The following is a 21,651-nucleotide window of genomic DNA, read 5'->3' as shown; positions in this document are numbered from 1 at the left end:
AGCACCAGATCAAACAAGCTGTGAAGACGCTCTGTGACACTGATGTGGCCAAGGTCAACACCCTGAGCAGACCCGATGGGGAGAAGAAGGAATGTGTTCCTCTGGCTCCCAACTATGACACTTCAGATGTCAAAATTCAGATATCCTAAACTAAGTCCACATGGCTAATTCTAAATATATGTTTTTTCACCATAAAATAAAAAGACAACTACACTGCAATACAACCAAAAGAATACACAAGAGAGATCCTATGGGATGCACAATGCAGAACACACTTGAAATCGACCCTTTACAGAAAAGGCTTACTGATCCTCATATCTAGTAGTGCACCTGCTTTCTCTGATTTTTAGAACGGCTTTGTTGAAGATTTCCGTTATCTTACGGAATGTATCAAGAGTTTCCATTAGTGTCATGGATTCCTCATGGTTAGACTCAGGTTAAAGACTTTTCTCTGGAATGTTAGACATAAAGACAGTGCTCTTTTTATTATAACACTTCCAGAGGCACACAGGTCAGGCTGTCCGGCTACGAGCAAAGCAAATTGGATGGTTTTGTTAAACTGGTGACTCCCAGATGTCTCCGTAGCAGGGCACAATTTTCTTTCTAATTTACAGGTAATTTGAGAACTAATGTTTTGAGATTGTGTGGCTATCTTATTCCTCAATAAATATTCATCCATTAAGGTTATCAATTGGGAGGAAACAAAATGAAGGTTTTACTGATCCTATCCCTGCATCTATATTGATTATCTAGCATTCATCTATACACAGAAACATGTGCCCCCCCCCTAATTTTTTGGAGTTTTTTTGTTCCCTGTGTTTTAATCCATCGTCAATACGGTTGCTATTATTTACATACCAGACTACACGTATCTTGTCTGGTGCGAGGCTTCAAGTCCTTTTCTTTTTTGACATGGCCTCATGTTCTCAAGTACAAGTCAGAGTGTCAAGGCTCCCAGACAGAGAGTAACATCACCCTCGGACCTCCCATCTCATTCTTGTCCTGGATCACTCTCATACCATTCTTGTTTGTTTCCCCTTCAATGAACATATGAGCAACTTTTAACTAAATCCTTAAAAACAGAACTCATCATATTTAGTTCTAAAACATCCTGATTGACCATGAATTAGCATTCTATATAAACCGTAAATTGTACCTAAATATATGTGTATAAACATTATCTACATTCTAATTCTTGCTATAAGCTCACTAATAAACTATAAGAACATTTACATTTCAGGCTTTTAGGAAATAAATAGAAAATGCAAACAAAATATCCAAAATGAGGGTAAGGGATGAAATGCATAGGATTGATTTCATGTGTGTTGCGAAAATAAAGAATTAAATAGATGTTTACCTAGAAAGCAATTCACAAAAATATAAATGTTCTCATATATTTTTGCCTTGCAATACCAAACTCATTCACCAATTTTTACTTCAAATATCTTTCAAACGTTTGTATTTGTATACACTCTAAGGAACATACAAAAGAAAAAAATAGTGTGTCTTTGGAAGTCGAGGCATCATTAACATAGATCAGTGTGTATTTTAAAGCCCCAAACAAATCAGATGAAAGAAGTGTCTAAAGAATTGGGATCAACAGTAACCTCGAATTCAGCAGACCTTCCAGAATCTAACGATTGTGATGCACGCCTAGATGAAAACTCCCCTCTTGTCCAGAACCCCAAAGGTGTGCTGATGGCCCAGGGGAACGCAGGGACATAAAAAGTCAATTGTTGTCTCCCATTTAGTCAACTTGTTGTGGCACCTGCTCTCTGCCCTTTGGGGTGCTTCATCAGAGAGGTGTAAATACAACAACACACACAGGTCTAGCCTGGAGAAACTTAAGCACACCCTCCGCAAATGATGATATAGTCGACTACGTCTCTAGAGATCTGATCAGTGTGTTTGCAGATCATGGCGGGAAGCCATGCGGTCACAGAAGGAGAGAGAAATGGCTGTTGTCAGAAGGTGGGGGGGGGGTGCCATTTGGAGTATCAGCAGGAGGCGTGTGCCTGGAATTCAAGGCCACCACCTTTGCAGCACAGGCAGAGCACTAAGGCGTGAGGGTGCCTGGTGCATCCTACAAACTGTGGTATGGACCTTAGCAGCTTCCCAGCCAGTGTGTGCTGATTGCGAGGGGCACTGTACTTGCTACCTGCTTTCCATGGGAAGAAAAAGAGAGTTAAGAGACAGAAGCTTTAAAATCTGTTGAAAATCCCCCTTGGGTGAACAGAGAGCTCGTGTAATTCAGAGATCTGCAGTTCAACGACTATTGTTTATCACCTTGAGAAAGCAAGACACAGGTTGAGTGTATGTTTCTGCAAGCTGCCACTTCCTGCATTCAGTTTGATTTTCCAAACAGGGAAATGTGATGTTTTTCACAGAGAATTAATTTCAGATGCAAAATCTTTTCGGCAAAGAAAAACAAGTCGAAAGCTACTATGGGAGAGGACTTTTGATCTAGCAAGTAAGCCATCAATTGGGACGCCCATATCCTGTATCAGAGTGCCTGCGTTCAAATCCCAGCTCCACTTCCAATGCCAGCTTCCTGCGGATGCACACTCTGGGAGGTAGCAGGTGACGGCTCAGGGACGTGGGTCCCTGCCCCCCACTCAGAGACCTGGATCCCACTCCTGGCTCTCAACTTCAGCCCCAGATAATGAGGGCATGTGGAGAGTGGACCCGGAGATGACAGCTCGGTCCCTCTGCCTCTCAAATTTAAAAGCAAATAAACAAAGATATTACGCCTTCCAAATATGCTAGCAAAGGAATGTACGTACCGTATGCACTGCTTGGTTTTGTTGTCAGTGGCCCCTGGCTAGGTTTGGTCCAGGTTCTGTCTCCACATAACAAGGAAACCAAGGAAGGAAGGATGGGAAGCAGGTACTTAAAGCAAAAGCACACATTCAGGAGTAAGCGTGGACAAGCTCAGAGAGAATGAGCCGTGATTAGCATGGGTGAGGGCTGTCCCTTTATATCTGGAGGGGACAGGAGGTTGTGTCTGGGGCGGGATTTACTTCGATATCCACAGAGTGGGATTCGGGCACAGACTGAGTATCACCCATTTCTTTGCCCCTTTTTGGAGGTCTCAGAAGTGTCACGGCATCAGGTACGTGATGGGAGTGAGCGCGTCAACCGTGGTAATTGTATTATAGCGACAGTATAGTGAGCTGAACGTGTCCGTGGGGATGTGGCCTGCAACCAGGTTGGATACTTTGAGTTGGCGCCTGTTCTAAGTGGGAAACTCCTGGACACTGTGCTTTTCCACTACACAGAACGGGGCATTAGGCAGTGCATGGAAAAGGGGTTTGGGCAGACACACAGAAGCAGGGAGATGGGGACTGGAGACATGGACGGCACAGGCCAGGCTGCCGAGCAGGCTGGGCTCCTACGTGAACCGGGCTACCACAGGCCAGGCGATACCCACCCATCAGCCCATCCCTGTCTGCATCTATATCCCTAGACGGGCACAGCTCAAGACTTGATGAACTACTGAAGGCGCACACAGTAAACAGCACTGGTTCACACTCATACCAAGAGGCTAGAAACCAATTCAGCACCCAGGAGCCCAAGTAAAATAAAAACTACTCATGTGGCTCTTAGAAATCAAACTCCATGGGTCGGTCTCACTGAACTCTCTGCAGAGCAATACGGTTCCTGTGTTCCCCAGTTCTCCCCTCCATCCTCTATGCTCTACTCAATGCTATACTCTGCAATCTCTCGCCTGATGAACCAGATCCAAGTGGACATCCCGCCGCCACCCCTCTGGGACACTGCACCCACTTACCGATACTGTTCACCTCATCCTTGTCCCTTGGTCGCTTTCACTGTTTATGGGCCATCTCCCAGCTGGACTGCAAGTCATTCTGCCTCTTAATGGGCCTTTCCTGTTCACACAGGGAACATTCACAAATTCCTTCTACTGTCTGTTTGATGGGCTGTCTTCCAGGAAAGCCCTAGGAGACACAGGAGTCCAGGAATTCCAGGCAAGTCCATCATGATAAAGGAAGACCCACTCGCCAACAGTTTGGAGAATCGAATCTGCAAGCAAAACCCATTGTGGGAATGGGAAATAGTGGAAAGGAAAACAAAGGATTAGGAACAGCCCGAGGAGGAGAGCTAAGAGGGGGATTAGCTGAAGCTCACTCCCGGAGAGGCTGATCCCACTGTGGACGTTAGGCTCGGAACCTAATGATCCGCTTTTTTAGGAATGCAGGAACACAAGTTTCAACAGGATTTCCTTGGAAGACATGTTTTATCACCAAGTAATTTTTCCTTGATTTCTGAAATATTGAAAAAGTGGTTACAGTGCCTTATAAACATTACCAGAATCTGTTAAATAAAAGGTTATGTCTGCCAAGCCACAAACTTCTTTCAGCCTCATAATTTATGTCACCACAGCCTGGATTCTGGGAAGCCCAACCAAGATGTTGGTGATAGATTGCCATCCTTACAAAACAGAGGACCAGCTTGGCAAGGAGACTAATACCAACGCATTCTGTGAGAAAACATGGCAACCGAGAGGCAGTGGACTTGGCCCATGTCCTGGACTCTGGTTGCCTAGCGAACACACACAGGAGGGTAAGGAAAGTTATCAAAAGAGTATTAAAAACATCTACTTATGGGAGGAAATTATCTCAAGTCCAAGCAGCTCAGAGATGCTCTTAATACCATCACTGACCTGCTGTTCTACGTTGAAGGAATTGAACGATAATGTGTGTTTATAAGCCCATCAGTACGTTTCTAGCCAAGAACGTGTGCTAGATGCAAACTAAAAAACACAAAATGCATGCAAAGAGAAACACTTAGACTGTCTCATCCCAGTGTACTGCTTCTCTGCACTAAGTTGTTGATCTGAAAATATGGACAACATAGGGGCGACCTCTTTCCCAACCAGCCCCCTTCTCACCAACCGGTTGTCTTCTAGCAGGGATCTTTGCTCTCTCCTAGGCATTCATTTAGGCAAAGGAGCTTCGATGAAGATCAATAGTGTAATTCCATGCATAGCAAGAGAAATCATAGGAAACAGGAGATAAATGAGGAGGATCCTCAGAGTACACAGTGGGGAATTCAGAGCACTGAAGACTTTTAATTTGGTCTCGGAGTTTGCTTTTGTCCCAGAAAGAGGGAGAGGAAAGCAAAGCCAGAGGAAGCTGGGTTAAAGAGTCTGAATGTAGAGTAGGAGACAGAGTTATGAACAAATAAAGTAGGGGCCAGCATTGGGGCATAGCAGGTAAAGCCACTGCCTGCAGTGCTGGCATCCCATGTGGGCGCTGGTTCAAGTCTCGGCTGCTCCTTTTCTGATCCATCTGTCTGCTATGGCCTGGGAGAGCAGCTGAAAATGGCCCAAGTGCTTAGGTCCATGAACCCGCATGGGAGACCTGGAGGAAGCTCCCGGCTCCCGGCTTTGGATCAGCGCAGCTCTGGCTGTTGCAGCCACTTGGGGAGTGAACTAGTAGATGGAAGACCTCCCCTTTTTCTTTCTTTCTTTCTCTCTCTCTCCCCGCCCCCCCCCCCCACTCTGCTGCCCTTCTCTCCGTGTAACTCTTTCAAGTAAATAAATCTTAAAAAACAAAAACACAAAAAATAAAGTCTATTCATGTCAACCTTTCATAAACACTTTAATTCTCTGTATCCTATTTCCGTCATAGTGCTTACCATAAGGAGCAATTAGATTATCCATTCTCAGAAGGAGTATTTGACATAGCAGTTAAGATGCTATTTTGGGGGGCTGGCGCTGTGGCACAGTGGGTTAATGCCCTGGCCTGAAGCATTGGCATCCCATATGGGCGCTGGTTCAAGACCCAGCTGCTCCACTTCTGATCCAGCTCTCTGCTATGTCCTGGGAAAGCAGTGGAAGATGGCCCAAGTCCTTGGGCGCCTGTACCCACATGGGAGACCTGGAAGAAGCTCCTGGCTCCTGGCTTTGGATTGGTGCAGCTCCAGCCATTGCATCCAACTGGGGAGTGAACCAGCAGATGGAAGAACTCTCTCTCTCTCTCTCTCTCTCTCTCTCTCTCTCTACCTCTCTACCTCTCTACCTCTCCTCTCTGTGTAACTCTGACTTTCGAATAAATAAATAAATCTTTTAAAAACAAGATGCTACTATGGATTCATAAGTTACCTTTCAGGGTTCTGGGTGTAAGGCCCAGCTCTGCTCCCAAAGCTCACTCTCAGAGGCAGAGAGGATTTGAGTCTGTGCCAGTCATGCGGGCGACCTGGCCTGGTCCCAGCTCCTATGCTTTCAAATTATTTAAATAAATTTAATTAAGTCAGTAGAGCTTGTGTTATAGTGGATAATTCCCATTGAGAATAACTCCCCTTCTTCAAAGCCATGGACGTAGTGGGGGTGGGGCAGGAGTGTGCCATTCTATGCAACGGCCCCAGTTTGTAACGGTCCATTGCAGACTTTTGGCCTCCACGATGGTACAGAAGAGGTTCACGTCTGGTGGAAACTGCTCCTTGAATCTCCAACTTTGATCTTTCCTGGGTTGGTGAGTCCTCACTGGGGTTGCTGGGTGGCAGCCGCACAGTGCACAGGCAGATAAGCCACACTCGGCTAGGTGCCGAGCGGCTGGCAGAGGTTCCGTTGGCCAGGTGCACTCAACGCACGTCAGACTTCCGATGAGCCTACTGGGGTGGCCCCATCCTCAGTAAGGGAGCATCTGTGCTGGCAGCCACTGAAGAACAGAATCGGCTCTAGAGGAATCCGGGGACTTTCTACCCTGCGGTCTTGCGTCTCCCGTCCCTCCACCTGCAGGGGTAGCGGTTGCTCCAAGCATGCGCACACGGCTCAGGCCAGCGAGAGCGGAGCATCCTTTCTCAGAATGCGTAAGACTTCACCTGGTCAGGCAGGGCGCCTTGCTCCCTGATCCTGCGGCTTTAAGGATGTGACGCAGAGGCTGCCCGAGCCTGACCCTTCTGTATGGAGAAGACTGAGCTCTGAGAGAAAGCTGCATACACCCAAGGAATCAGGAACCTGGGACCGGCAGCTCCACCCAGGCTCCCTGGCCAGGATCCGCAACGCTGCTCCCACGTCTCGGCTGTTGGTTTCCCCACTGAGTCTTTGGGGTGTTTCACTATGTTTCTCACCACTCCTGTGTTTCGCTTACCTTATCTTGAAATGAATGTCTCTGTTACCCAAGAAAATCCTAAGACAGGGGCTGCTATTTCCTTTAAATTTCACAGTAAAACCAGAGACTGTCTTGGCCCATAATTTTCTCCAATCTCGAATAGGCAGCTAGTAGTTCATGGTCAACTCAGAGTCTACCCTAAGAATAAAAATGTTACTACTCTACATTACCTTTTTCGACAGAGGACCGCACTCCCACAAAGAATGAGAGGAGTGAGAAGATTAATGACTGAAGATACTAGCTCTCCACATTTCCGCATTTATTCATTTGGATGACTGGCGAGATTCTGCTGCAGAATTATACTCTACTGACTGTAACCGTTCACCCACTGAGCGCCACAGTTTTATTCTGAGGAAATCATGTGCAGCTGGTAGACTCATACACAAAACACTGCATTTGTTCCGAGAGAGGGAGAGGGAGAGAGGTAGGGGGGAGGGGAAGGAAGATGGGGGGGAGGGGAAAGGGGAGGGGGAAGGGAGGAGGGGAGGGGGAAGGGAGGAGGGGAGGGGGAAGGGAGGAGGGGAGAGGGAGGGGGAGAGGGAGAGAGAAACAGGTTTTTGCAAGTGAAATGCATTACAATTCAGTTTTTGTCTTTTCCCTTCTTGCCCTTTTGAATTTTTCTCCCCACATTTAAGCTTCTGCTGATTTCCCAGTGGTATGTGTAGAAGTGTACATTTCATAGTGCTCACTGTATACAGAAAGGAAATACTATAACAAATAAGCTCTATTAAAATTCAAGGAACAATGCATACATAGCTGATTGTTGAGGACATTTCAATTGGCTTCATAGGTTTAACTGCACCACTCAAGACCCGCGCGGACATAGCTTAAGCCTCGAACAGTTAGTAAATGTGGCAGACAACTAGCCCCTCTTCCTGTCCTCCAGCCAGCCCGATTATTCCTCAGTAACACAACTCAGTGGCTGAGAAGGAGCAGCCTGAGGCCAGGAAAGTCATGTTTCTGGGAAGCCAGTCATAAGGACTTCTTGCCATCTTGCTCAGCATCAGACCAAGGCTAATGCTGTGGCCAATTCTAGTTTATGTCAGACAATGGGGCAGACTGTAGAAGCCTCCTACCAAAGATTCTACTGATAAAGGGCAACAGCTATGCAGGAGAGACAGTCATTTTGCACCTACAAGTACACTTCAAAATGTGTGTGGGTACAACAGAAGTAGAAGATCTACTTGGGTGTCAAAAAAAAAAAAGTTGAGACCTATGCATAGTTTTCCTGCAATACCTCTTCTCCATGAACTTTCAAAATATCCTCATAGTCCCTCCCTTTCCACACAGACATGGTAGCATTACGGTGCAGTGCCTGCAGGGGAACTCCATGGAGAGTAACAGAGAGAAAACGGAAGGACCGAAGGCAGGCAGGAGCCTGGACCTTGAATTCCTGGCGAGTAAGCTACTGTCTTCACTGTCAGTGCCAATGCCGCCACAGTCATTAGTTATTTGCAGCTGAATATACCTGAGTTTAATATATTATAAAATAGAATTGAAAGCACATATTCATCAGTTCTATTGCTAAATCAAGGGGATGACTGCTATTTAGAAAACATTTTAATTGTGGAAAAGCTAACTTTTTTCAGTGGAGTATCAATAAACTCATCAATAAATCCTGCCAAAGGTCAAGATCATCCGACCAGGGGGTAAGAAAACGAAGAGGTAGAATCAGCTAAGAGTTTAACGTTACAAATGCTAAAGAGCACTTGGTCTGCTTTTACTTTACACACCATTTCTCTCATGTACAACTTTAGCATTTGTAGATCTGATTAAAAACAGATTAACTGAACAGAATGCATAATGGTCCTAAGCGGAGTATCAGAAAATTGAAACAGATTTGAATATTCTTCTGCAACTGTGAGGATTTAAATGCATTGACTATGTCAGCAATTCAGACTCTCACGGCAACAGATAAAAGAAGCAAAGATAAAGGGAGGCACAAAATAGCCAAGTCTTTGGGGATATTAACACTATTAAGAGCAATATGGAAGGAATCAAAACTTGGTCAACAGACAAAACAAGACCTTATGAAATAAAAATATGGGCCAATGTTTACAAAATTCTGCATGCCTTCAGATTCCATATGTCTACAGAAGAAATCAAGGGTTTGGACCCAATGTGCAGTTGTGAAACCTTCGCAACAGATGAAACGCACAAGGATCGCCTGGGCTCGTGCATAGACACGCATGCTAAAGTTTGAATCCTGATGTAGACACGAGCTGAGTTGCAAGCTCTGATGCAGTGTTTTTCAATCATTTCCTTCTGAGAGACAGAATAACCCCCTAGTTGGAAACACGCAGAAGTCAAACAAAGAGCTCGCGTTGTTGTGTTGTCCACAGTCCTGTTTCAAATCAGTTTGAGATATTCGGGAAATAAGCTCGCATTTGCATTCTAACAAATTATCTTTTTCCAAGATACTAAGTGTTAAGAGATGTACATTGTCAATGTATCCAATATCCCAGCCAGAAACAGGCAGTACAACTACGTGAATGTGGGTACCAACTGTTGATTAATAAAACCAAGACACCCACATCAGAGGGTACCGCGCTTCTCGGGAGACTTCCCTGGAAGAAAAGTAAGAACCGCAGACCTAGATAAACACCGCGTTTACACCATCAGTCGATGCAGATCTCATGAAGACAAGAATGCAGCCAACAGATGTGACTCAAACCTCACCAGACAGAGGGAACTCATAACGAGGCCGACAGAAAGCTATGTCCCTGTCTGAATTCTGTGTGACGGGTTGGAAAGTGACATCTAACAACCCAGATTTCGGGGTAGCAGCTGTCATCTTGCTGAGCCATGTGTGTTTTCCTCTCAGCTCATTCAGCCTCCTTGGGTGGCTCTTCCAATGTGGCAGTATCCTAAAAAGATGAATTTAATCGCATGCAAGACATTTGAACTTTACATAACAATGCCACAAAGGAGAGCTACTGCGCTCATGTGTTTCATGCTTCTTAGATTTACTGCTTCCCTACACCCAAGGAAACCTCCTGTTTTTGCACTGCAGTTCTATTGTTAAGGGGTAATCTAAATGTTTCCCCTTTTTTTGTGTGTGTGCATATCAAAATTTTACCTTTTGGCAGGCAGGCATTTGGCTTAGCAGTGAGGATGCCCTTGGGACGCCCACATCTCCATAGTAGCTTCTGGCTCTGAGCATCACCTCCGTTCCCCACTCTAGCTTCCTGCTCACATGTATCCTGGAAGCCACTAGGTGATGGTTCAAGTGACTGGGACCCTGCCACCCACAGAGGAGACCCAGATCAAGAACCAGGCTTCTGGCTTAAGACCCTTTTGTGGGTTTCTGCCAAGTCAACCAGCAGATGGGAACACTCCCTCGCTTTGTCCTTCTCTATCTCTCCCGATCAAATACATTAAGTAAATACATAATTTTTAGGCCATCTTTTAGCTTTGGCTCAAAATGTTGGAGCCAGATGCTGACTCTGATTTCCAGCAAAGACAAGTTTCTGCTAGTTCACTCAGACTGGTGTTTCCTTAGAGTTTCCTGAACAATTGCAAAAATCCCATTTGGAGCCTGGTAATAACACCTGATGTTTTCACATAGCACAGGGAGCCGCTGGATGAAGAATCTACTAATCAGCCACTTTTAGAATTTACCCCTAAGTTGGCAGACAAAAACGTGTGGAACGTTCAGGGTCATAAGAACAAATCACCTTTCCCATTAGCGTTCCAAAATGGAAGGAAAAACATGTCTGAGTAATGCCAGATTTCAAGTCCAAGGAACATTGCACAACCGCAAAGCACTGTTCCAGCAGCAAGCTGCCAACAGAAGTCTCTTTGGCTTTCAAAGATTTCGGAACACACTGGACGTACATTGGGAAAGCATCTTAGGAGTTAACAATCCTGCAGGGATCCAGAGCAGATTGAGATGTCAGCCTCGCTCTTTCCTAGCTCTTTCCTGAGTCTGTGGATGGAAGAGACAAAAGTTCTGTCATGAAATAAATAGGCAAGACAGCCAAGGTGCAATTGCTGGTGAAGATTTTTCCTATAGTCACTGCGTATTAGTGAAAAGAAGGGTTAAGGGTATGACAAAAGGAAACCCAGCTCAAGAACCTTCTGCCCCAGCCTTGATGGTCACCAGCCACCATCAGCGCAGACTTTGAGTTACATCTCTAAAATGACAGGTCAGGATAATTGGACTTTACAATCGTGTCTTCTGCCAGTCAAGCAGGTGCCCAGTGTCTGCCTCTGGAAAGCAGACAAATGGACATGGAAAACCACAAAGGCCAGCACTCCACAACAGGTGTCCCTTGATTATGGGCTTCCCATCTTCCTTCCACATCTTCAAAGATCCAGAGGCAGATTTCAAGGGGGCAGGATCAGAAATAGAAAGGTCTGTTTGGGAAAGCACTTGTATTCAAGTAATGAGAATTGGGCATGCACAGACAAAGGCTGAAACCAAGCCCATGTGTAATGTGCAGTGCCTTTATGTAGATCTTAGGAACTATCAGACCCTCATCTCCCACGGTCTCCCTGTCTCCCTCCTGTGGCTTAACCTTTCTTTGCCCTGCCTTGACGATTGCCAGTCAACCTCTTATTCAAGGTAACTCACTAAAGGAAGGGAGAGGCGCATTAGGGTCAAGCCAGATCCACGGGGTCACAGATCCCAAGATCTTGAGGTCCTTTATCTCTTCTAGAAATAACATCTTGATATTTGCCCTAATCCTTCAGACATTTTAAGTAACTCCAGGCCCTGAAAAAAAGTAACAACCACTTGCAGGTTGCTCCCAACTGACTGGAGCCCAGTTGGCCATCATCAAATTTCCCAGAAGGTTATCATCACCATCTTATTGCTGTCAAATCAACAAAGGACCACAAGCACGGCGCACACCCAGACACCTACACAGGAGCTGCACATGCTCTTCTCAACCCCAACTTCAGCCTGTCAGATTCTTTACCCTGCAGCCTTCAAGGAGTCCAGGTACTATGCTGGCTGCTTGCTTTGCAAAGTCAATGTCAGCCTTCTTGGACCACACCGGAGTCAGTAAGCGGCTAAGTGAGTGGATCAGTATTTTGAGTTTCTACAAGAAGGCGAAGGATGAGAATTCATCGTGGATCAACGTCTCTAGGGAAACAGAGATTTACATCGTAGCATCTTGAAGGATAATTACATTTCTTTTCAAAATAGTAACTACTGTAATTCCCTCGTCCCCATGATCCAAACTGCAGGGAATGAGCTACTAGGAGCCATAGGTGACAGATGGGAACAAGCTCTTGGGTCAGACTTGGGAATTAAAGCTCCTACAAGGGTTGGTTGGAGTGCAGATGGGCACATTGAAACAAAATAGCTAATATGTAGCAAATACAGAGAATTTGCTAGATGCAGGCATTACTACATGAATCTGACATGTCTGACTCATTTGATCCTTTCAACAATTCTACCACGTAGCTGCTATTGTTACATCTTACACATGCGGATTCTGTTCAAGGCCACGAAGCTTGTGGTGATGCCCTAGTATTGCATTAAAAAATCCTCTAAATGTCTAAAAGCCTATGAGCTGCTTGTTGAAACCAGCTTGGCTGGGTGGTTCTGCACCAGGGTCTCTCCCAAGATGTCAAATATCACCGGACTGAAGTCATCTACAGGTGTGAGTGGGACTGGAAGACTACTTCAAGGTGGTCCTGGGTGCTGCCTGCCAGCCCGTGGGCCCCTCCCCCAAGCTGGGTGTGTGTTCTCGTGCCGTGCCCTGGCTTCCCTACGAGAAAACAAGCCGAAGAAGCAAAGTGGGAGTCGCAATGCCCTGATCTAGACGAGCTGTCACATGGTCCCTTCTATCCTATTCTGTCGGTCACATACACCAGCTCCGCCAGCCCTCCTGCACCGTGGCGGACACCACAGAAAGGCAAGAACACAGTGGTCGCTTGGTACCGGCACATGACTGCTTCCGTGACATCGCTCTCCTAACCGCTCCCTCCCCAGCCTTCCTGCAATTGCTCAGGTCCTTTATATAACATGGTGTCACATTGTCAGATAACCGGCACGCAGCTTCCCATCTATTCGACGTCATCTCTACCTGACTTCTGATACCCAGCATGACCTCACTGCTGTAGAAATAGTTATTTCATTGTTTAGGGAATAATCACAAGGGCAAAAACTCTACATGTCAGGCACCGAAGTGGTTTTCTTCTATATTTTCCATGCAGCCGTTGGCTGAATTTGAGGAGACAGAGTTCCTGGGTACAGAAGGCCAGCACTGCTAGGAGGGGAGAATCAGCAGGTGTCATCTTGGAGGCTGCCTACCATAACGTCAGTAGGTGATGGAGGGGATACTGCACAGCACCTGCTCACCACAACTCAGGCAAGGCTGCCTACTGGCCGGAGACCCTGAGACTAGGCAAAGAGGCAGAGCCCAAGCAGCTGGTGCTAGCTTCTTAGTAACTATGGATGAAAAGCTAAAATCTCAGGGCTGGTGCTGTGGCATAGCTGGTTAAAGGCCTGGCCTGAAGCGCCGGCATCCCATATCGGCACCGGTTGTAGAGTAACCATGAGTGACAGAGATCTGAGAAAGGACCACAGGTGAGACCAGGAGCCAGGGAAGAGGGTAGGAGCAGGTGCAGCAGGGCAGGTGGCAGGGAATAAAAGAACAACTAACTCTTGCTTATATTTGTGCAAGGAATGTTCTGGGCTTGACACAGGTTACAAACTAGCAGGTAATTATCACTGACTGTCTTTCACTGCAAAGGAGTCAGACTCTAGGCGCTAAAAAATTCTTCACTTTTCAAAGTGAGTATTTAAGAATGGTCCCCGAAACCTCCAAGCCAGTAGAAAAGCAGTAACGCTGACCAACAGTTTTGAATGTTAACAGACAATTTATTTCAGTATTAAAAAATTACCGAGAGATGGAAGTTACTCCTAACAGTGTGCAGTTTTCCCACAAGTAGGAAATTGTCTTCTTCATGGTACTATGTAGAACTCTAGGCAGGGAATTCCTCCCCATTCCCAGTCAGATGCTAAAGATCTTGAGAGGAAAGTTTATAGCAATAGGTGCCTACATCAAGAAACTGGAAAGGCACCAAACAGATGAGCTTTCAATGCATCTCAAGGATCCAGAAAAACTGCAGTAAACCAGACCCAAATCTAGTAGGAGAAGAGAAATAAATAAAATCAGAGAAGAAATCAACAGAATTAAATCCGAAAAAAAAAATTACAAAAAATCAGCTGGTTTTTTGAAAAAATAAACAAAATTGACACCCCATTGGCCCAACTAATTAAAAAAAGAAGAGAAAAGACCCAAATCAATAAAATCAGAGATGAAAAAGAAAACATAACAACAGACACCACAGAAATAAAAAGAATCATCAGAAATTACTACAAGGACTTGTATGCCAGCAAACAGGGAAATCTATCAGAAATGGATAGATTCCTGGACACATGCAATCTACCTAAATTGAACCAGGAAGACATAGAAAACCTAAATAGACCCATAACTGACAGAAATTGAAACAGTAATAAAGGCCCTCCCAACAAAGAAAAGCCCAGGACCAGAACGAGTCACTGCTGAATTCTACCAGACATTTAAAGAAGAACTGACTCCAATTCTCCTCAAACTATTCAGAACAATCAAAAAAGAGGGAACCCTTCCAAATTCTTTCTATGAAGCCACCATCACCTTAATCCCTAAGCTGGAGAAAGATGCAGCACTGAAAGAGAATTACAGACCAATATCCCTGATGAACATAGATGCAAAAATCCTCAATAAAAATTCTTGCCAATAGAATGCAACAACACATCAGAAAAAGCATCCACCCAGACCAAGTGGGATTTATCCCTGGTATGCAGGGATGGTTCAACGTTCACAAATCAATCAATGTGATACACCACATTAACAGACTGCAGAAGAAAAACCATATGATTATCTCAATAGATGCAGAGAAAGCATTTGATAAAATTAAACACCCTTTCATGATGAAAACTCTAAGCAAACTGGGTATGGAGGGAACATTCCTCAACACAATCAAAGCAATTCATGAAAAACCCACAGCCAGCATCCTATTGAATGGGGAAAAGTTGGAAACATTTCCACTGAGATCTGGTACCAGACAGGGATGCCCACTCTCACCACTGCTATTCAATATAGTTCTGGAAGTTTTAGCCAGAGCCATTAGGCAAGAAAAAGAAATTAGAAGGATACAAATTGGGAAGGAAGAAGTCAAACTATCCCTCTTTGCAGACTATATGATTCTTTATTTAGGGGATCCAAAGAACTGTACTAAGAGACTACTGGAACTCATAGAAGGGTTTGGCAAAGTAGCAGGATATAAAATCAATGCACAAAAATCAACAGCCTTTGCATACACAGGCAATGCCATGGCTGAGAAAGAACTTCTAAGATCAATCCCATTCACAATAGCCACAAAACCATCAAATACCTTGGAATAAACTTAACCAAGGACATTAAAGATCTCTACGATTAGAACTACAAAATCTTAAGGAAAGAAATAGAAGAGGATACCAAAAAATGGAAAAATCTTCCATGCTCATGGATTGGAAGAATCAATAAAATTTTTTTAAAAGATTCTATTTTCATTCATCACATTGCCAAGGCATTTAATATTACCATAAACAATGTTAGCAAAGATCTAGGGAACAAGAACAATAACATACTACCGAGGAGTAAAAATCATAACATGGCATTTCAGAAGAAAATTTGGTAGTGTTTATCAAAATTTTACTTTAAAGTACTACCTTAGAAAAACATAGTTACACTTGTTCCTAAAATCATGACACAACAGCATGTACTAGCAAAACATTAGAAACTCAGTTTTTCATCTGTGAAGGTATAGTTAAAAATAACTATGTTATCTTCAGGCTACAGCACATGACGTAGTAGCTTAAAGCAGGAGAGATTATCTATCCATATGCACTAAAATGACTAGTTTTCAGGCTATACCACTGAATGAAAAAATACTGAACAGTAAGCACAGTCCAATCCCATTTCTACAAAAATAGTAATTAAAGGTTACATATTATATACTCGTGTGGAATAGGCATTCGGTGAAGTAACTAACAAGCCACCTGGGATGCCTACACCCCCTGCCAGGGCGCCTGGGTTCAAGTCATGGCTCCACTTCTGATCCTAGCTTTCCACACCTGTACGCCCAGGGTCCCTGGCACCAACACTAGAGACCTGCACTGAGTTCTGGGCATCTGGCCTCAGCCTGGCCCAGCCCTGGCTATCGCAGGTATGTGAAGAGGCAGTCATTGAATGCATGCTGGCGTGTTCCCTCCCTCCCTCTCTCAAATAAAGTGAAAATAAATGTGTAGGTGTGTCTATAAATAAGCAAATCCATAGGAAAAAGGCCCCGAAGAATGCCCATTTATTACCTCTGGTTATCGCTGAGTGATAGAATGAGATATGGTGGGGAGGAGAGAGAAAATAAATTGCTAGCGAGGAGGCTATGAAAAGCAAACAAACCGCCAAATACTTTCATCAAGAGCTCACCCATGCGCTACTTCTATCAAAAAAAAAAAAATGTTATCTATTCATGGAGGCATTCTGCATAAGGTACTTAATGCACAAAACATTTCATACGCACACACAACATCACCCTTACTGCAACCACATTTTCAGAAAGTCAAGGCTTGTTTCCAGAAACTCTAAGCAAGGGTGCATCAGGTGTTTGGGGGGGAAATAAAACAGGAATCAGCTCATCTCTCTCTGCAGTCTGCTTCTGCTATTGGGATGACCTCTTTATGGTTTCTGTCTCGGTATTCTGTTTATGATCATTGCTTTCTTCCAAACTCGTGTAAAAGGTCTGAAACGCAAGCCATCAGTTCAACTGGAAAATTGGATATGAAAAAACAGTTTCAAGAAAAGCCAGGTTCTGCAGCTGAGAAAAACAGACTTTTCCAGGTGAATAATGCAATAAAAATAGATAAAAATTCATGAGTTTTTTTTTCAACCCGAAAAATATTAAACTGCTCAAGTCTCAGTGGATCTGAGTGCCTGCTTACTCTCCAGATTTGTCTAAGTAATTGCAGTGTAACCCACCCACTACCTGTATGTGCTAGCAACTGAGCATGTAGAAAACTATTCAGTGGTCTGACTGCTCCTTGCACATCTTCCCTCTTCCCTAGCGGCAGCCTTTGGTTCTCAAACCTTCTGCCATGGCTGGCTTCCTGAGGGTCAGACAGAGCAGGGCTTATTCTCCTTGGTAGCCATTTGGTGCTACCTAACCCAGTGATCAATCCAATGGAAATTGGTTAAAAGGCACTTTTTAAAAAATATTCAGTTGTGTTTAAGTGTTCTGTGTTAAGCCAAGCACCTATAGCAAGAATTTATATTCTTATGGGATACTTTCTGTTATGAAAGAAAACAAGCAAAACACAAGGATGTAATTCCAAACATAATATTTTAGAACAGAATTTGAAAGGACCATGGAATAGAATCTAGAAAGTATAGTCAAAATATATGCACCCTAAAGCCCCTTAAGTCCCAGGGATGGCGTTATCTGTTGCTCTATTTTGACACCAAGCACACTGCCTGGTGACTCTGAGTGGGAGTTCAAAGCTTTGAGCAGTCCTGGGCTTTTAAAGTAATCTTGCATTTGAATCTGAGCCTGGTCAATTTTACCCACATAAACTTAAATATCGTTTTGTTAGAATCCACTTGCAAAACTGAAAGTAAAATCCTATCATCGTCAGGTCTCTATAAAGTTTACATAGGCCAAATATCCATGGCCACATCTCCCTAGATCTTCAGAAACCACGTTTGCCTTACCTTGTCATTACCATTAAGATAGAAGACACATTTCACTTTGCCGACATTCTAGAGAAAAAAAGATGCTAAGTCAATCAAAGTGTTAGCCAAAGCCACTCAGTGCCTTGGATACCACAGTCCCTTCTCTACAAGCTCAGGGATACAAACTGGATATGGATGAAATGAGAGTTCTAGTTTCCAAGTCTTTGCAATCTTTTTCTTCCTACCTCTTCTATCCACATCAATAAATAAAAGCTTCCTTTGTCCACATGGCCTCTTCTCTACCTTCTCAGAGGGAAAAAGAATCCATGAGCTCAGGTCCTGAGTGTGTCGGTTTAGACAAAAGCAAAAACAGGAGAGAACTGCAGAGGAGTAAGTCCAAGTTCATTCATCGGAGAACAGAGAAAAACAAAGGTTAGAAAACAGAGCAGAGGTTAAAGAAAAAAAAGTGAGTCATTTGAGCTCCATTTAAGAGAGGGTTCAGTAGAGAGTTCATGAAGAATGCTGGATGTCAAGACTTGGGTGCCTGAGAAGTGAAGTGATTGGCAGTTATAGGGGGAAAAAAAAGCTAAGAGGTTTTGAAGCTGTCGGAGTAAGCCATGAATCTGATGTCTCAATGTTTTCCAACACATTTTAGCAAAGATGGAGCAACATTTAGTCCTTTTTAAGATGCTGATACATGCGTCTTAATGTGCAACATGACCCAAAAGTTGAATGTCCTATTGCTCCAGGCTTTTTTTCAAATTACATAAAAAGTTCCTGAAAGAACACATTGAGACTGCCCTTGATACAGGAAGGAATAATCAAATCAACTCTAACTGGCATGCAAAGACGTACATGTACATAGTTTACTCGTTTTTAAGAACATCAATAGAGACCAAGGAAGACAAGAGCCAGCTGGTCCCTCCAGAATCTGGTACAGCACCTGCCCACAGCTCTGGGATAGGCAGCGGCTGGATTCGTCCCCGAAGGACGAGGATGCTACGCACGTGCACAGGTAGAAATTCACACGCCCACCTACTAGAAGCAGGTAAAGTACCTGAAATTGGTCAAGACAAAATGATCTCAACATCACTGTCAACCACAAGCTAAATGGAGGATAGGCTTTAAAGATCATTTTTACTGAAACACAGGACATACACGGTAAAGCGTATGTATTCATTTCCCAGGGCTGTTTTTAACACATTACCCAAAACAGGGTGATTTAAGACAAGAGAAATGTATTCCCTCCCATCACTGCAGGCCAGAAGTTCTAAATGAAGGGGCTGGCACTGTCAGAGCCTTAAGGTATTCCAAGGCTACGGCCACTCCACGTCTATCTCCTGTTTGAGTGGCTCCAAGTGTTCCTTTGGTTATGCCACCCCCCTCCCATCTCTGCCTCCCTCCTCACAGTATTTCCCCTGATTCCATGGACACATACCATTCGACTTGGGACTCACCCTAACAAGCCAGAGTGATAGCCTCCTGTCAAAGTCCTTAGTACTACATTTGCAAAGGCTCTTTCCCCAAAGAAAGTACTGTTCACAGGTTCCGAGTTATGATGTGGACGTACATTTAAGGGGCTCAACAGTCCATCCATTACGGGGTGTGTATCACAATAAATACAGAAATCACCATCTCCCAAGTGAAGACATTAGCAGTAGTCCAGAGGCTCCCTCGCACCCCCTCCCAGCACCACCATGACCACAACCACGACTGCTACTTTTGCTCTTTGGAAATGTATGCAAAGGAAGACACTGGTATTCACAGTCTTTCCCGCAGCACTGTGCGACCACCGTGTGAGATTCATGTAGATGTTGAACATTCACGGTCATTGTTATGTGCTGTTTCAGTGTATAACAATACCACAATCCATCTGCCCAACTACTGTGAAGACAGGCATGCTGTTTCCAGGTTTTTGGGTATTGAAGAATAAAACTCTTTTCAATGTTTTCGTTCCTGTTTTTGGGTAAATGTACAGAGCATCATCAAAAAGTTCATGGAAATTGGCACTGACTTTAATTCCCATCTTCAACAAACTTTTTTTTTTTTTTTGAACAGGCAGAGTGGACAGTGAGAGAGAGAGACAGAGAGAAAGGTCTTCCTTTTGCCACTGGTTCACCCTCCAATGGCTGCCACAACCGGCGCGCTGTGGCCGGCGCACCGCGCTGATCCGAAGCCAGGAGCCAGGTACTTATCCTGGTCTCCTATGGGGTGCAGGGCCCAAGGACTTGGGCCATCCTCCACTGCACTCCCTGGCCACAGCAGAGAGCTGGCCTGGAAGAGGGGCAACCGGGACAAATCTGGTGCCCCGACCGGGACTAGAACCCAGTGTGCCGGCGCCGCAAGGCAGAGGATTAGCCTAGTGAGCCGCGGCGCCAGCCCCAAACTTCTTTTTTCAAGTCCGCTCACACGCACACACTTCTGCTGGACACACACCTGGCAGTGAAACTGCAGAACAGTTGGTTGCATTGATGTTTTTCTGGTAGATACTGCCAACCAGCTTTCCAGAGTGGTTGTGCTAGAGCAGCTTTTGAACTTACACTTTCAGAGTGGCCACTGCACCTCCACTGAAGTCCCCCCACAATTCCTGAGACTGAACTGATCTCAGTGTGTTTAATACTTCATCAGATTCTTTCCAGAATTAGCAAAGCTCATCTCTGCAGACACGGTTCCTAAAGCAAGCTAAGAGTCTTCACAGGACGTAGAGAGAACACTGCACCTACTTACAAAGATAAAACAGTGGGCGCATTGGTGCCTGCATAGCCTGCCACCATGTGCATAGCCGGCCACCACATGCATAGCCCTTGGGACTCGGATGTCTGTGCAAGTCTGGTCAGCTCCAGCCCTAGATTTGCTGCCAACCCCACAACTCTGCTTTCATCTCCTCATTCGACAGATGCTTTCTCTCCTCTCTACTGGATCAGCCCAAAGAGGAAGTGCCGTCTCTTACCAGCTAATAACAGGCACCCCCACCAGTCATTCCAAGAGTTTTAATCAATGCTGCTCAAGACTGATGGGACTACCTAGGGGAGAATGCTATGGAGGACAGAGTTTTCTGTTCCCCAGCCTCCACTCCCTTCCTACTGGATCCCACAGTCAGACACTTCTACATCTATCATGCAAAACAACTCGGTGCTTCACGGCTTATACCCACACCACTGCATTTAGAAATCAAGCAAGAGGGGTGGGCACTATGGCACAGGTTAATCCTCCACCTGCGGTGCCAGCATCCCATATGGGTGCCGGTTCTAGTCTCGGCTGCTCCACTTCGGATCCAGCTCTCTGCTATGGCCTGGAAAAGCAGTAGAAGATGGCTCAAGTCCTTGGGCCCCTGCAGCCACATTGGAGACCCAGAAGAAGCTCCTGGCTCCTGGCTTCGGATCGGTGCAGCTCCGGACATTGCGGCTGTGTGGGGAGTGAATCAACAGAAGGAAGACCTTCCTGTCTCCCCCTCTCACTGTCTATAACTCTACCTCTCAAATAAATAAATAAAATCTTAAAAAAAAAAAAAAAACTAGCAAGACATTCAGTTGAGCAGGACTACCTGTATAAGTGGATCCAGACTCCACTAGAAACTGCTGGGACTGAAAATACAGACTTGGACCAGGGGAGTGGCCATAAGGATGAGGAGACATGCCACCCTCATCGGACTACTTCCTTGGTTCCTGGAAATCTCTTACGGGGCATGTTTGTCTGCCAGTGAGATCAGCTGTACCAAGAAGGTCATAAGAGATTTCATAGTGCTACCTTTATTCTTCCAAAGGCTTTTATGTGTTCTCCACAATGAACATTTCCATTTAAGGCGATAT

The 21,651-nt window shown here is 44.9% G+C and overlaps 1 long non-coding RNA gene across 3 annotated transcripts in view; it reads right to left on the bottom strand.

The window, feature by feature from the left end:
- Positions 1-6,873, bottom strand: part of LOC103347858 (uncharacterized) — an 83,840-nt gene extending 76,967 nt beyond the window's left edge. The window contains exons 1-2 of one of the 3 annotated variants that reach the window (XR_007918928.2): positions 6,128-6,873; positions 3,791-4,044 (exon numbers count right to left, since the gene is read on the bottom strand). This is a non-coding gene — a long non-coding RNA (uncharacterized lncRNA). The remainder of the gene's footprint in view (positions 1-3,790; positions 4,045-6,127) is intronic. The other 2 variants (XR_007918930.2, XR_007918926.2) reach the window with 2 other exon arrangements.
- Positions 6,874-21,651: the final 14,778 nt, after the last annotated feature.

The sequence above is a fragment of the Oryctolagus cuniculus genome, chromosome 6 (genome assembly GCF_964237555.1).
Source record: "Oryctolagus cuniculus chromosome 6, mOryCun1.1, whole genome shotgun sequence".
NCBI classification, from domain to species: domain Eukaryota; kingdom Metazoa; phylum Chordata; class Mammalia; order Lagomorpha; family Leporidae; genus Oryctolagus; species Oryctolagus cuniculus.
Note: the sequence above shows the minus strand (reverse complement) of the source record. Positions and strands in the feature narration are given on the sequence as shown.